This window comes from Engystomops pustulosus, chromosome 11 (genome assembly GCF_040894005.1).
Source record: "Engystomops pustulosus chromosome 11, aEngPut4.maternal, whole genome shotgun sequence".
Classification (NCBI taxonomy): Eukaryota; Metazoa; Chordata; class Amphibia; order Anura; family Leptodactylidae; genus Engystomops; species Engystomops pustulosus.
Genome location: NC_092421.1, coordinates 5146277 through 5163368, shown reverse-complemented (window position 1 = coordinate 5163368; position 17092 = coordinate 5146277). Strand labels below are relative to the sequence as shown.

Here is a 17092-nt window from a genome sequence, read left to right as displayed (position 1 = left end):
TCGTACTTTTTATTACATATCATACCTACTTTTGTATCTATAAAGTTGACCTTTAAGTTGAGCTAGTGAGATCCTACTGATGCACATGGTAATAATGTGTCATGTAAGGATACAGATAAGAAGTAACAATTACCACTTTCACTGATGGTAGGTGTGTAGCAGTTACCTGCGCATTACTTTATGCCGTAAGTGGATTTGTTCTTTGTGAGTTAAAAAATGTCACAATTAGTAAGACAAAGAGGGGGATGTATTAACGCACTTGCGCCACAATTCCAGTGGTTTTGCACCTAAAACACAGTGGGGGTCATTTACTAAGGGCCCGTTTCGCGTTTTCCCGACGTGTTACCCGAATATTTCCGATTTGCGCCGATTGTACCTGAATTGGCCAGGGATTTTGGCGCACGCGATCGGATTGTGGCGCATCGGCGCTGGCATGCACGCGATGGAAATCGGGGGCCGTGGCCGAACGAAAACCCGACGTATTCAGAAAAACTGCCGCATTTAAAAACCGAAATTGTGTCGCTTGGGAAGCACTTACCTTCACCTGGTCCGGCTCGGTGTATTCCGGCGCGTTCAGATGATTTTCAGCGCAGCAGCGCCACCTGGTGGACGGCGGAGGAACTACCTTCATAAATCCCGTCCGGACCCGAATCCTGTTCAGAGAACGCGCCGCTGGATCGCGAATGGGCCGGGTAAGTAAATCTGCCCCAGTGTGAAAAACCTTACACCACATTTATCAAGGCTTTTGAGACCTGTCCGTAGCCATTTTCTGACTTGTCCAACCGAGGAGGCGTGGCCTTCGGAAAAGGGGTGTAGCTTCATCTAAAAGGGGCGTGGCCTGTTTGAATGTTCCGTGCACCAAAAATTGTGTTGGAGAATTTAGACCACTTTAAAGTAGGTCTGAACTGGAGACCGCCAGTCTTATCCTGCACCAGATACATTTACACAGTGATAAATCTGGCGCAGAAAATGACTAGGGTTTTACTCAACTAAACTGATGGAACCTGGGACACATTGATAAATCCCCCCAAAGAGTTTGAAAAATTATGTAAATGAGCTCGGCATCGCCTCCCCGTACTGCTAGTCCTGCCTGCTCCCGTCCGAGGAGCCGGGAGAGAGCATGCGGCCGCAGGCTATAAGCCCCGGCTCTCTGACGTCATTGGCCGGCTCAGCTGATGAAACTGATGGTCCATGTCCTTTAAGTCTTTTATTCTATTACCCCCTGATAGATGTCATTTATTATTAAGGGATTTCTTTTAGCGAGTGCGTTGGAAATGCAATCAACACTTGGAGATGTTTATCAGATAAATGGTATCTTGCGTCTTATCACAGTCTACAATCTGTAGGACAAAGAGGGAAGGAGGACAGAGATCTGGAAGGGAAGGACAAAGGCAAAAAGTATTTCTGACTCAGGGAATTCTGTGAGGGCTGCAAATACAAATTATACAGTATACGCTGCATGTATGTGCCCTCGCATGTACACATTACACAGTATACGCTGCATGTATGTGCCCTCGCATGTACACATTATACACTGCATGTATGTGCCCTCACATGTACAGATTACACAGTATACGCTGCATGTATGTGCCCTCGCATGTACAGATTATACAGTATACGCTGCATGTATGTGCCCTCACATGTACAGATTATACAGTATACGCTGCATGTATGTGCCCTCACATGTACAGATTACACAGTATACGCTGCATGTATGTGCCCTCGCATGTAAAGATTATACAGTATACGCTGCATGTATGTGCCCTCGCATGTACAGATTACACAGTATACGCTGCATGTATGTGCCCTCGCATGTACAGATTATACAGTATACACTGCATGTATGTGCCCTCGCATGTACAGATTAAACAGTATACGCTGCATGTATGTGCCGTCGCATGTACAGATTATACAGTATACACTGCATGTATGTGCCCTCGCATGTACAGATTAAACAGTATACGCTGCATGTATGTGCCCTCGCATGTAAAGATTATACAGTATACGCTGCATGTATGTGCCCTTGCATGTACAGATTAAACAGTATACGCTGCATGTATGTGCCCTCGCATGTAAAGATTATACAGTATACGCTGCATGTATGTGCCCTCGCATGTACAGATTACACAATATACGCTGCATGTATGTGCCCTCGCATGTACAGATTATACAGTATACGCTGCATGTATGTGCCCTCGCATGTACAGATTACACAGTATACGCTGCATGTATGTGCCCTCGCATGTACAGATTACACAGTATACGCTGCATGTATGTGCCCTCACATGTACAGATTACACAGTATACGCTGCATGTATGTGTCCTCGCATGTACACATTACACAGTATACGCTGTATGTATGTGCCCTCACATGTACAGATTACACAGTATACGCTGCATGTATGTGTCCTCACGTGTACAGATTACACAGTATACGCTGTATGTATGTGCCCTCGCATGTACACATTACACAGTATACGCTGCATGTATGTGCCCTCACATGTACAGATTACACAGTATACGCTGCATGTATGTGTCCTCGCATGTACACATTACACAGTATACGCTGTATGTATGTGCCCTCGCATGTACACATTACACAGTATACGCTGCATGTATGTGCCCTCGCATGTACAGATTACACAGTATACGCTGCATGTATGTGCCCTCGCATGTACACATTACACAGTATACGCTGTATGTATGTGTCCTCGCATGTACACATTACACAGTATACGCTGCATGTATGTGCCCTCGCATGTACACATTACACAGTATACGCTGTATGTATGTGCCCTTGTATGTACAGATTACACAGTATACGCTGCATGTATGTGCCCTCACGTGTACAGATTACACAGTATACGCTGTATGTATGCGCCCTTGTATGTACAAGTTATATACATTGTAGTGTAAAGTGTTGCATGTGTCATTCGCATTGTTATGTTGCTTTGTTTTATACTTTAATGTCTCCACCTTGAGTTAAATCACATTTACTTAAAGACAGAAAGACATTTCACAATTTGACAAGAAACAAGTCCCGTTCTGAAGTTTATGTGCTCATAAACACCGTCAATAACTCCTGACATTTTCTAGATATCTCCAGCCCTGCGTTTCGTCATTGGCGGCCGTCATAAAGCCGCTGTGGAGAGGGAACACGTCTCATGGTAATTATGTGTCCAACTTTCTGTAGACTTAGAACATGATGCAAATCTGTGCCTAGAAAACATGACAGGTGTAAACAAGTGTTTTACCCCGTCCATATACAGCACAGGAGAGTGAACCCAGGTCATACAATCACAAGACTACTACGGTAATTAGACCAGGTAAATCTGAAGGGGTCGTCCATCCCCCGAAATATTTCTACACTCACAGTGGTCCAGCCACAGTCTCTGTATCCTGGTCTTAAAGAACTTTGACCTGGTCCAGAACTTTTTTTTTTTGAGTGACAGCAGCGTCTGATATACAATGGGGCAGATTTACTTACCCGGCCCATTCGCGATCCAGCGGCGCGTTCTCTGAACAGGATTCGGGTCTGGACGGGATTTATGAAGGTCCACCAGGTGGCGCTGCTGCGCTGAAAATCATCTGAACGCGCCAGAATACACCGAGCTGGGCCAGGTGAAGGTAAGCGCTTCCCAAGCGACACATTTTCGGGTTTTAAATGCGGTGGTTTTTCCGAATACGTCGGGTTTTCGTTCGGCCACGCCCCCCCGATTTCCATCGCGTGCATGCCAGCGCCGATGCGCCACAATTCGATCGCGTGCGCCAAAATCCAGTGGCAATTCAGGTACAATCGGCGCAAATCGGAAATATTCGGGTAACACGTCGGGAAAACGCGAACCGGGCCCTTAGTAAATGACCCCCAATAACTAATATGCAAAATGTGTAATAAGAGCAGGAAGATAACTGTATTCCAGGATAGAGGGAGCTTCAGGGTCCACGGGGGCACAGAACCAGGAATAGATCAGTAAGATGAAAATAACTAATATGCTCACTAGGCTTATTATGCAAAAACGTTACAAAATGTTTCTGCCACTTTTTTGCTGGTCACAATTAGCATGATGGGCCAGGTGCGTGAAATGTCACAAAAATCCACAAAAATATTTGCTATCTTATTTCAAGGAAAGAGGCATAGAAACCGGTAATTACTCACCGGTAATTGTGTTTCCTTGAACCACGACAGCACCCAACCAGAGAGAGGGATCCGCCCCCAGGGACAGGAAACCCAGACTTCAAATTCTGCGGTACGCCCCATCTCCTTCAGTGGATTACAGAGACTGTATGGGACTTAATGTTCTTGATTAATTCTGACCACCGTGTCATTCAGTATCACTTTCAATGAGAGAATCTCACACCTCTGTGACACACACACAACACTGAACACCCAAGTGTGAAAAAGAATTTACAAGGGAGGGAATAACCAGGGTGCTGTCGTGGTTCAAGGAAACACAATTACCGGTGAGTAATTACCGGTTTCCCCCTCTCACCACGACAGCACCCAACCAGAGAGAATAACATAGATGAAATCCTTAGGGAGGGATAACCGAAGAAAGAACCCTTCGCCCAAAGGAAAGTTCCTGTGCACCTGCTACATTTAGCCTATAGTGCCTATAGAAAGTATGTGGAGAAGACCAGGTGGCAGCCTGACAAATCTGATTAACTGACACCTCTCTAAATTCTGCCCAAGAGGAAGAAACTGCTCTAGTGGAATGGGCTTTTAGACCTTCTGGTATCGGCTGACCGGCTGCTAAATAAGCGGAGCTAATGGCTTGCCTAATCCATCTAGCTATAACTACCGCTGAGGCCTTCTGCCCCCTATTCTTGCCACCAAAAAGAACAAAAAGACTATCAGATTTTCTCCAATCTTTAGTCCTATCCAAATATAGCTCAATGGCCCTTTTAACATCTAATTTGTTAAACTCCCTCTCCCTATCTGTAGAAGGGTTACTGCAGAAGGATGGGAGCCTGATCTCCTGGGATCTATGGAATCTAGAGACTACCTTTGGTAAAAAGGCCGGGTCTGTCATCAGAACTACTCTGTCATCCAAGATCTTGAGAAAAGGCGCTCTACATGACAGAGACGATATCTCTCCAACCCTACGGGCTGAAGTGATAGCTACCAAAAATACAACTTTAATGGTCAGCCATTTTAGTGAACAAGACTCCAGGGGCTCAAAAGGATCTCTTATCAGATAATTTAATACCAGAGTGAGGTCCCAGGGGGGCACCGTACATCTCCTAAAGGGGGTCATACGAGATGCCGCTTTTATGAACCGAGATATCCAGGGATGAGAGGCTAAAGGAGACTCAAACAGGGAGCTAAGGGCAGAGATCTGAACTTTAAGGGTGGCAGGTTTTAGGCCCTTATCTAATCCTGCTTGCAGGAAATCTAATATCTTAGCTATATTTGGATGAGCTAAGTCTATTTTATCTGGGGAACAAAAATCTGAGAATACTCTCCAGACCCTGAAATAGATTTTAGAGGTAACTACTTTTCTACTCTTCTGCAGGGTTGTAATTACCTTGTCCGAGAGGCCTTTTTCCCTCAAGATGCGCCTCTCAAATTCCAGGCCGTCAGATGGAGGTTCGTAATCTGCGGGTGGAATACTGGGCCCTGGGAGAGGAGATCGTGACTCTCTGGGAGGATCCAAGGGTCTGATATCGATAGCTCTCTCAATACTGAGAACCATGCCCTCCTGGGCCAGAAGGGGGCTATAAGAATAACTCTGGCTTGGTCTTGCCGTATCTTCTTCAGAACCCTTGGAAGAATAGACAGGGGTGGAAATGCATATGCTAGGCTGAAGTTCCACCTGATTGAGAAGGCATCCAGACTTAAAGATCGGTCTCTCGGGTCTAGGGAGCAGAAGAGCCTGACCTGTCTGTTCTTTCTTGTGGCGAATAAATCCACTTCTGGTTGACCCCAAAGCCTGGTTATCTTGGAGAACACCCTCCGATTCAGGGACCACTCTCCTTGACGTAAGAGATGACGGCTTAGGAAGTCTGCCTGCAGATTGTCCTTGCCCCTTATATGAACCGCCGATATTGATCTTAGATTGGCTTCCGCTAGTTCTAGAATCTGATGCGAGAGGTTCATTAAGGACCCGCTTCGGGTACCTCCCTGGCGATTCACGAACGCCACCGCTGTGACATTGTCCGAGGCAATCTTCAGGTCTGTCCCCCGAATCATCGGCAGAGCTTGTCTGATCGCCTGCAGGATGGCCTCTAGTTCTCTGTGATTTGAGGACTTTTTCCTGGATTCTTCGTTCCATGATCCCTGGAATAAGAGGCCCCTGACCTGGGCTCCCCAACCCGTAGAGCTTGCATCCGTAATCATGGATAGAGGGTTCTCCTCTCTCCAAGGCCGGCCTGCCTGGAGGTTCTCCTCTCTTAGCCACCATCTCAGGGAATCCAGGATCTGTTGAGGAAGTGTAATCCTCTGGTCCAAGGAGGACTGGTCCCCCCTCCAGTTCTCCAACATGAAGAGCTGTAAGGGCCTTGCGTGATACATCGCCCAAGACACCGCTGGGATTGCCGCTGTAAAGAGACCCAGAGTCCTCATAATGTCCCTTATGGTAGGGGATGGCTGTCTGTACAGCCTCTCCACCGAGGCTACTATCTTCACCACCTTGTCCTGAGGAAGGAAAGATCTCTGCTGAGTGGAATCTAATGTGATGCCGAGAAATATCTTTGATCTGGCCGGAGTGAGGGAGGACTTCTTCAGATTTACCATCCAGCCCAGGCGATGTAGGATCTTCATCACCACCTTTATTAAGATCTGCAACTCTTCTGCCGAACCTGCTATCAGCAGGAAGTCGTCCAGATATGGCACAAAGGTGCCCTGATATTTCCGTATGTAGGCTCCCACCTCCGATATTAGTTTTGTGAAAACTCTCGGTGCTATCGCCACTCCAAAGGGCAGAGCTCTGAATTGGAAGTGCTCTATCTTGCCGTCCATCCTCACCGCCACTCTCAGGAATCTCTGACTGTCCGGATGAATAGGGACGTGGTAATAAGCATCCGCTAAGTCTATGGAAGCCATAAAACAATCCTGAAAGAGCAGGTTTACGGTTGACTTTATCGATTCCATCTTGAACTTTTCCACTTTTAGGTAGCAGTTTAGTGGTTTTAAATTTATAATGGTCCGGAATGTTCCGTCCGGTTTCTTTATAAGGAACAGGGTTGAATAAAATCCTGTCCCTTGATCCTGCAGTGGCACCTGCCGTAGCACCTCCTTTTCCAATAGGGATCTTACTTCGGTCTCTAGAGCCTGTCTTTCTGCTCTTCCGGCCACTGAGGTTATCTTGAAACGCTGTGGGGGAGGGGATAGAAAAGGTAATTTTAGGCCATCTTGTATGATCCCCAAAATCCACTTGCTCCCTGAAATCTTGCTCCACTCCGCCTTGAACAGGGAGAGCCTTCCCCCCACAGGACCCCTGGCGTCATTGCTGACCGGGACGTTTACTGGAATCCTGAGGCCGGGAAAACATGAATCCCTTAGACCTCCTAGAGGGTCGCCACCCCTCCTTCTTGTCTCCGGATCTCTGAGGAGATCTAAATCGCCGTGAGGGGCGAAAAAACTTCCTCTCTTGAGGCCTTGTACTAGGAAAACCTCTCTTCCTGTCAGCTGCCTTTTCCAAGATGTTGTCTAGTGCAGACCCAAACAAGAATTCCCCTTCACAGGGAATACTACACAGATGACTTTTAGATGGGAGGTCACCTGTCCAGTTTTTCAGCCATAAGGCCCTTCTGGCAGAATTAGATAAGGCTACCGATCTTGCCGATAACCTTAAGGCGTCCACCGAGGCATCGGCTAAGAAGGCAGAGGCCTTCTGTGCAGTGGTAACCTCCGAGATGAGATGTGACCTGGATGCACCAGCCTTAATCTTCTCCTCCAGCTGGGAAAGCCAAACAAAAAGAGACCTAGAAACGCATGTAGCCGCGACATTGGGTTTGAATGCGCCCGCTGCTGCCTCCCAGGAACGCCTTAAGAAGCCATCTGCCTTCTTATCCATAGGATCTTTAAGCACACCTGAATCCTCAACTGGAAGCGCACTCTTTCTAGACACTTTAGACACGGCAACATCTACTTTTGGCGCCTTGTCCCAAATCTCTGTCTCCTTCTCAGGAAAGGGATACTTCCGCTTCATAGCTCTAGGGATAAAAACCTTCTTGTCTGCCTTGCGCCATTCTGCCTGGATAAGGGAGGAAATATTCTCATGGATAGGAAAAACCTTTCTCTTCTTTTCTCCTAGACCCTGGAACATAACGTCTGTTACAGAGCGTTCTTCTTTTTCATCTTCTAACTCCATAGTTGATCTTACTAATTTTACTAGATGATCAATATCCTCTATAGGAAACAGGGGTCTGCCTGACCTGTCCTCCTCCTCTGACTCAGATGATTCTCCCGAACTAGGGCCAGAATCTTCAAGTTGCCTGGAAGTGCCTGGGGAATTCTCTGACCTGAGGGATCTCCTTATTTCTTGCACAGAACTACGCACTTCCTGCTGGATTAGCATACGCATGGATTCAAACAAGGTCGACTGCTCTTGTGCTAACAGGCGCTGAACACACTGGTCACAGTTAGGTTTTAAATAAGAGTCAGGCAGATTATCTCCACAGATTCTACATGCATGATGCTTAGACTTTACAGTGGCTTTCCCCTTACGAGATTCTTCCCTCTAAAATAAGAATCACATAAGACATCATCAGAACCAGTTTAAAGGCATGGTAAGGCCACACTCACCAATCAGCGGACTATCCCCCTACTCAAACTTTACCGTAGCGGTGTCCACCGACTCTCTACCACCTTCATTAGAACTCATCTTATTCAGTGGTGAGGATACAGCTCCGTTTTCATCCACGACTGGAGCAACTCCTGTGGCTGGCTGTGGGTGCTAGAAACAACACACAGGACTCCTGTGTGGGATCTCCTTTTAAAATTACCGCGTCTGACGTCATCTCCCATGTGGACGCTGGGCGGCGCGTCACTTCCGGTCCTCACCGGAAGTGGAGCCGGCGCCATTTTGGGGAAGACCATCGCAGAGGAAGAGGCCAGCGCTCAGCCGCCCTTCCACACACACGCCTCCACTCCGGATCGGAGGCGTGCCGGAGTCCGCCCGCACCCACAGACTGCGCTGCACCTCGCAGCATTCACCTCTCCACCGCCGCCGAGTGACCACCCTCCGGTAAGCCTCGGCGGGGGACCTGTGCAGCCACCTGGGGGTACCTGGGACTCCCATTCCCCCCTTTCACCGCGACTCCTGAGCCTCACCGAGACTCACTGGATCCCCCGTCAGGGACAGGAAACCACTGAAGGAGATGGGGCGTACCGCAGAATTTGAAGTCTGGGTTTCCTGTCCCTGGGGGCGGATCCCTCTCTCTGGTTGGGTGCTGTCGTGGTGAGAGGGGGAAAGTGGAGTATCAGGACAGGAGAGTTTAATATGCACTAACTTTAACTTACTGTGACTAACTATAATTACAGCAATACAGACTCCACTCCACCAAAAAAGTTTTTTCATGAAAGCATATGTCCTACAAGACGTGTAAGACATGCAGACAGGTCAATGTTATATCAGAGTCTAGAAGGAAAACTAATTATGGGAGACAAATTCTGCTGAGAGGTCCAACTCCTACAGCAGAAAACAATCCCCAAACCATGAATCCTCCTTCAGGATTTTGGTCCACTCTTATCCAGAGAAACACTCTGGGCTGCCTGGGGGGGCACTGTGATTGGAGCTGCTGCTAGGGGGCAACTGTGACCATAACTGCTGCTGGGGGGCACGGTGAGGGGGAGCTGCTAGGTGGGGGCACTATAGGAGGGGGAAGTGCTGGGGGCACAATAAGAGGATGAACTGATTGGGGGGTACCATAGGAGGGGTAGCTGCTAGGGGGTACTAGGAGGGCAGCTGCTGGGGGGGCACAGTATGAAGGGGCACTGCTGGGGGGGATACGATATGAGGGGGGCCTGAAAATGAGAAAGCCAGAATGTGAGGGTAAGATGAGCAGAACTAAACTGTGTGGAGGTGGAATAAAGGACGGGGTAAAAGGCGTGGGAGAGGGCAAAGAATGTTATCTCTTTCACCACACCAAGTGTTGGGAGGTATGAATTGGATGAGTAATGAAGACCTGTATTCATCATGTTGGTTTGAGTTTATACACAGATGAAATAGCAGCCGCCAGGGGGTTGGGGGTTGTTATAAATGGGGGCGTGGCTTAAAAAAAGAACAGTGGCCTCTTAAAAAGGTTTTGAACAGCTAAAAAATTTTAACCACACACAAGAAAAACTAAGGCAAAATGGATGTCACTCCTGCGCTAAAAAGTCTGGTAGCAATGGCAAAACGGTCCAAAACAGTCCAATCATATGATTTTCAACTCAGTTCTGTAAAACTGACCTCGTGCAATTTTGGATTTACAACATCCAAAATGAAGTAAAAAAAGAATTGCAGACATGATTCAAATGAGCGGAGTTACTATGGACTGTCAAAAATCCCAGATTATTTGCAACTACAGGCGGTCCCCTACTTAAGGACACCCAACTAACAGACGACCCCTAGTTACAGACGGACCCCTCTGCCCCCTGTGACCTCTGGTGACCTCTCTGGATGTTACTATAGCCCCAGACTGCAATGATCAGCTGTAAGGTGTCTGTAATGAAGATTTATGGATAATGCTTGGTCCAATTACAGCAACTCCGATTGTCACATGGGTTAATTTTTTAGTTTTTTTTTTTATCTGGATCTAATTATAAAATATACAGTTTCGACTTGCATACAAATTCTGCTTAAGTACAAACCTATGAACCCTATCCTGTACGTATCTCCAGGGACTGTCTGCACTGCAGTCACATGATACAATGTAACATTATAACCTTTATATGACATTGGCAACATCTTTATGTAACAATGGCCTTAAAATGGATTCTGTGTTCATTGACTTATAAATTCATAAGAAAAACAATGGAAAGTAAAGTTAAGAGCAAGCGATGTCATGGAGAAGCCGTCATGTGAGCGGAGTGTGTGCAGCCCCAATTTTACGCTCACATTCTCCCTCTTTCATGGATCACAGCTCTATCAATGGTGACTGTAAATGTACATTAGCGACAAACACAATTTTCTCTGCATTACATAGGCCCATTCATACAAACAGAAGCTCAAGGATTGAGCACATTATTCATAAGAGTATAATAAAGTCATAACAAACGGCTCTGCAGAGCATCACTACTGTCTATGCTTCTATATCAAGGCCATTGCAATATTCCTTTTCACCACTAGGAGGAGTAGGGTAAAGGAATACAGGAGCGGCTATACCCGGGGTAACCTGATGAGTGCCGGAACTCACTCACAGCACAGTAAGTATCAAGCTGCTCATTATAAATGTGTCACAAGATCCACTCCTGTCCCGAATGCTAAGGGGGATGTCCCACATGGCGGTTTTGGTCCGTTTTTAAACATCCGTTTTCAGACCGTTCTTGGCCGTTTACCATGCGTTTGGCTGCCTACAAGCTGTTTATCTATTAAGATAATTGGGGAAAAAAAGGTCTAAAAGCGGACCAAAAACAACATGTGTGATGTCAGGGTGATGTCACACATGTCATTTTTAGGCAGTTTTTGCGCCGTTTTTAGTTAGTGCGTTTTCAGATCATAAAAAACACATGCGTTAAATAGTTAAATTAGTTAATTAGTTTTTTGAAAACGCATGCATTTTGTCTGGTTTTCCGAATTTGCGCAATTAAAAACGCCCATGCGTTTTTTTACAATCTGAAAACGCATTAACTAAAAACGGACCAAAAACGGCCTAAAAACCACACATGTCGTTTTTAGTCCGTTTTTCCCAATTATCTTAATAGATAAACAGCTTGTAAGCAGCCAAACGCATGGTAAACTGCCAAAAACTGACTGAAAACGGATGTTTAAAAACGGACCAAAAACGCCATGTGTGACATCACCCTTAAGACTTTTTTCCTCCCCACAAGCAAACAATGATCTATTGGATGGAGACAATGGCCTATTTACTGCTCTGTAACAACATCAAAGTTTACAACATCCGTAAATCTCGTAAAGATTCTCATTCATCCTACAGAAACACAAGTGATCGGTAACCAGCGCCCAGTATCTGAGATCTTTAAATACAAGACACGTTTGGAAACTCATATGTAATTGGGCTGAGATCTGCCCCCTGGTGCTTGTAAACGCAACCCAAGCCCCACATTTTACTGCACCCGAAAACGCTGTTCACAAGTTCTGTGTCTATAAAACACAATTCCATTGGAACGGGGAGGGACATTAACAACGTGTAGTTTCCACTGAAACTTATGTGATGGAGGATAAACCGCGGGGGATTGTTACAGGTCGCGTGTGTTTAGTTACAATGTATATGCGATTGGGCTGAGCCCCTCACCATTCCGGTTGAGTTGCATCTCTGAGGCTTTCACAATACAACACTTGTGGAGAGGAGGTTTACCTAATGAGGCCACGGTCATATGTGCCACTAGCGTTGCGTTTCCTAACACTACCACAAGGGGGCAGGCTTCGGCTACATTGTATATGCATTACCAGTGAAATGCATTTGATTGATATCCAGCCCCCGGTGTCTTGCATTTAAACAATACAAGACACCAGGGTTTTCGCTGGAAACCCATATGCGATGGGGTCAAGGCCTGAAATGCAATCCAACCGGAATGTGTGGTGCCGGTCTCAGGGTGTGTTCACACATGCAGTTTTTCAGATGCGGTTTTCGAGTGCAGTGAAAACAAGAGGAGGAGCTGCACCTCTCAGGGCTCGTTCACACGTTCCGCTAGCGCACAGTGGGCGGGGCTTGGGCCGATCGCATATGCGTTTCCCGGGAAACGCATGCGATTAATAACCCGATTGCGTTTCTCTGGAAACGCATATGCGATCGCCCCAAACTCCGCCCCCTGTGCGGAACGCGCCCTAGCGGAACGTGTGAACGCGCCCTCAGGGCGCATTCACACATTGCGTTTTGGTCGCGTTTTCAATGCGTTTGAAACGCATATACAACAACTGATGAGAGGTGATTTGCCTAATTACATTACCATTTACGTTTGTAAACGCAATGTTAACGCGTGCGTTAACAAAACGCATGCGTTAACGCACTGTTAACGCATGCGTTAACATCGCGTTTACGATGCGTTTTGTAAACGGAAATGTTAACAGTGATGTAATTAGGCAAATCACCTCTCCTCAGCTGTTGTATATGCGTTTCAAACGCAATGAAAACGCAGGTCAAAACGCAACGTGTGAACGCGCCCTTAGGGTGCAGTCACATGTTGCTTCAGCTTTAAGGAGGTTTTGGGTGCATGTAATCCAGAGTGACACCGCATGGGCTGCGGACACCACTGCATCAGGCTGCACCTGGAACAGTATAAGATCTGACTGCTACTTGGCGGCTGCACAGCTGATGCTTATATTTCTAGCAATCCCTCCTCTCTTTTGGTCACTATTGATTCTGGCCGGCCGCATGCTGATCCAAGCATTTTCTGGCATCTCCATTTGTCAGAACCCGTGGCCCTCCGGTGCCATCATCTGCAGACAATTTAATTAAGTGAAAAATTGTAAATGGTTTGTAACGTCTCATCGTCTGCTGGTTCTTAAACAAGGTGGAAAGCACGCCAACGAGTGCGATATACAGCACATATACGTATCTATCTATACAGTGTGTACATGGACCTACACAACCTACAGTGGGTAACATTAGATCTTACATGGATGTCTGTCCACACAGCCTTCTGGATAGTTACCCGGCCACGCATGGGCTTTATGCTGCAGTCACACGCGCATTTACATTGCATTTTCACTTATGTTTTGTCACATACTGTTAATGCGTTTTCTAAACGCAAATGTTCACAGCAAAGTCATTTAGGCAACAAGCAAAGGCCAAATGTTACATGGCCAACAATTCATGTCAATGGACAGGTTGTAAAAGACTTTGGCCGCGGTCACACGTACCGCTAAACGTCCGTTCATAACGCTACGCTAGCGCACAGGGGGAGGTCCTTGGCCCGAACGCACATGCGCTTCCAGGGAAACGCATGCGATTGTTAAGCCGACTGCATGCGTTTTGGAAACGCATGTGCGTTCGGGCCGAGGACCTCCCCCTGTGCGCTAGCGTAGCGTTATGAACGGACGTTTAGCGGTACATGTGACCACGGCCTTAAAGAGGACCTGTCACCCCCCCAAAAAGACCCCCACCAAATATGTCCCCATAATCTTCTCCTCAGCCCCTTTCTATTTATGCCATTTTTTATGCTGGGGCGGCCGGCTCTCCCCCTCCACGCCATCGGGGACCTGTAAGAATAGCCGGCAGCAGCGCATATATTGCTGCGACTCTCTAAGATGCGGCCACACTGACAGAGACCGCGCCATACTTTTTGACAGCGCCGGACATGGCGAACAGACAGTGGCTGCAGGCGTGCCGTGCTAATTCACAGCGCCGGCTGAATATATATAACATTCGTTCGGCGCTGTGAATGAGCACGGTGCAGCCGCAGCTGCTGTCAGTTCGCCCGCATCGGAGAGAGCCGGCAGCGATTGCGCTGTGCGCTGCTGCCGGCTGTTCTTAGGGAGATGCCAGACATGGCGTTTTTAACCCGTTTTTGTGCCGTTTTTAGTTAGTGCATTTTCAGATCGTAAAACCTGCATACGTTTTTTGAAAACGCATGCCTTTTTGTCTGTTTTTAATTGCGCAAATTCAGAAAACCGGACACAAACGCATGCTTTTTCAAAAAACGATCTGAAAAACGCACTAGCTAAAAACGGCCCAAAAACGCTATGTGTGACATCACCCTTACAGGTCCCCGCTGACAGGGGCATGGTGGGGGAGTGTCGGCCACCCCCTCATGAATAGGGCCGGCTGCAGCGGACAGGATACCAGGATCCGACCTCTTATTTGGTGAAGGTCGGATCGATTAAAACCAAATTTCCCAACATAATTTTTTTTTTAAATGGCAAAAATAGAAAGGGGGCTGGGGAGAGGATTATGGGGGCACATTTGGTAGGGGTCTTTATGGGGGTAGCAGTTCCTCTTTGAAGAAGGGAAACAAAATATTGAAATGCAAAAACGAAAAAGGGCATCAGAAGGGGGTAACTGCGTCCACACAGGGTGAAGACCATCTGCTGTGATAGCACAAGATGACCTGGTTGGAGTCAGACACTTTATGTAATGGTTTCCTACTTCTTGGCCTTGGAGACGTCCATTGCTTCACTTGTTATCTATTGCTATTAGACTGCAGTAGCTTGTGGGTCCCAGAGTATCTGAAGCGGGCTAGTCGCCTTAGGATGGATATGCACTTGGCTCTCCTATAAGTAATATAACAAGGATAAACACAAGATTTCTTTTCCCTTCGGTTGCTGCTTTGTGTCCATCACTCACTCGCTACATTATTACACAATGGCCAGAATTCATCAGACTCATTGAGAAGGTCCCTAAGGGCTCTTTTCCATGATGTGATTCTCTTTTGTGATACATTTTTAATGTATCTGATTGTCCGTGTTCATGAATGGGAGATTGGGGTTACAGAGAGGTTGATTCCAGGCCAATCGGTTTCATAAAAAAAGCAATTAAAGAATGTGTAAGTGGAAGATCTTTGATGAGGATATAGTAAATTTCACTACTTTTACTACTACGTTGTAAATAAGAGATGGAGCTAATCAGGTGATAAGGATCCATCACCAGAAAGAAGTTTTTGAGGCAATAAGCAACCCATATACAGTTGAGCTTTTAGCCTCAGGCAGCAGTGTTCAGGAGATAGAAAGGGCGGCATGAGCTTGGTCCTGCAGATTGAGGTCTCCTATACATTATAGCTTCTGTAACTTGTACTGCTGCTGTGGCTCAAATAAAGTCCCTTAAAGTGAATGTTATACATAATGTTAGAAAATTGTAGGAATATAATTAAATGTTCATTTTTTGACTTTTTTATTTTTCCCCCACTTTTGGGGAATATTAAAAATGATTGAATATATTCACTTTTTTATGCCACTATAAGTTAATACAGGGTACATCATCTAAGTACTGTATCACAATGCATAGAACACACGGTAAACGACTATTAACCCCTTACTGTCCAAGCTCATTTGTGCCTTGATGACCGAGGCCTATTTTCCAAAACTTGCATGTGTCACTTTAAAAGGCTTTAACTTACCCAGGTGGTTTTAAAAATGTTGTTTTTTGTGACATGTTGTACTACAAGTTAGTGGGAAATTTTGGTTGATATATTTAGCATTTATTCATGAAAAAAAAGGTGATTTTGGTAAAAAAAAAGTAGAAAAAATGACCCATCTCAAAATTGAAAATGTTCTGTTTTTCAAAACTATCCAAATTAGATACTAACATTTACCGTATCACGGCTTAGTGTTTGGCCTCATTTTAGAAGTGTCCTTTTGATTCATTATTTGATGCCGAAAAGATCACAAATGGACTTGGCTTTTTTAACATTTTCAAGAAAATTTTGGAATTAATTATTTTAGCGATCATTATTTCTATAGGGGTTTTGTAAGTTCTGTTAATAGAAATCCCCCTCATCTCCCCCCGTTTTATTAACTTCACCCCTTAAACTATCCAAAACAGCAGGTAGGAAGCTTGAGTTTCCTTTTACTGAGTATTTTACTGATCTTCAGATGAAATGAAGGTTTGATTTAGAATTTAGTAATTTCCATTAACACGTTTATTTAGCCATAAAATGTACCCACATAAACTGAATAAAAGTAGAAAATGCATCCACGAATATATTGTGCAGTTTCTTCTGAGTCAGAGGACACCCCACATGTGGCTGTAACCTGGGAACGCGGTGGGGAGCGGAAGGGATGGAGCACTTCATGTTTGCAGAGCAGTTCGGTTGCAATCCAATGGAATGGACAATGTGGTGAAAAAAAAGGAATATCTCAAAATTAAAAGAGATAGATGCCCCTACACTCTAAAATTCCAATACTCCAGTTCAAACCAGTATCTCTAGAAACAAGATCCTGCTCCCTCTGCACTCTTCTCTTCCTCCCTGTCTCCTCTGGACTCCTCACCTCCTCCTGCTGCACTCTTCACCTCCTCCCTGTCCCCTCTGCACTCTTCACCTCCTCCCTGC

General features: G+C 46.0%; 1 protein-coding gene across 25 annotated transcripts in view; it reads right to left on the bottom strand.

Moving 5' to 3' along the window:
• KCNMA1 (potassium calcium-activated channel subfamily M alpha 1) overlaps positions 1-17092 on the bottom strand; it is a 382597-nt gene that overhangs the window by 224709 nt on the left and 140796 nt on the right. The window lies entirely within an intron of this gene.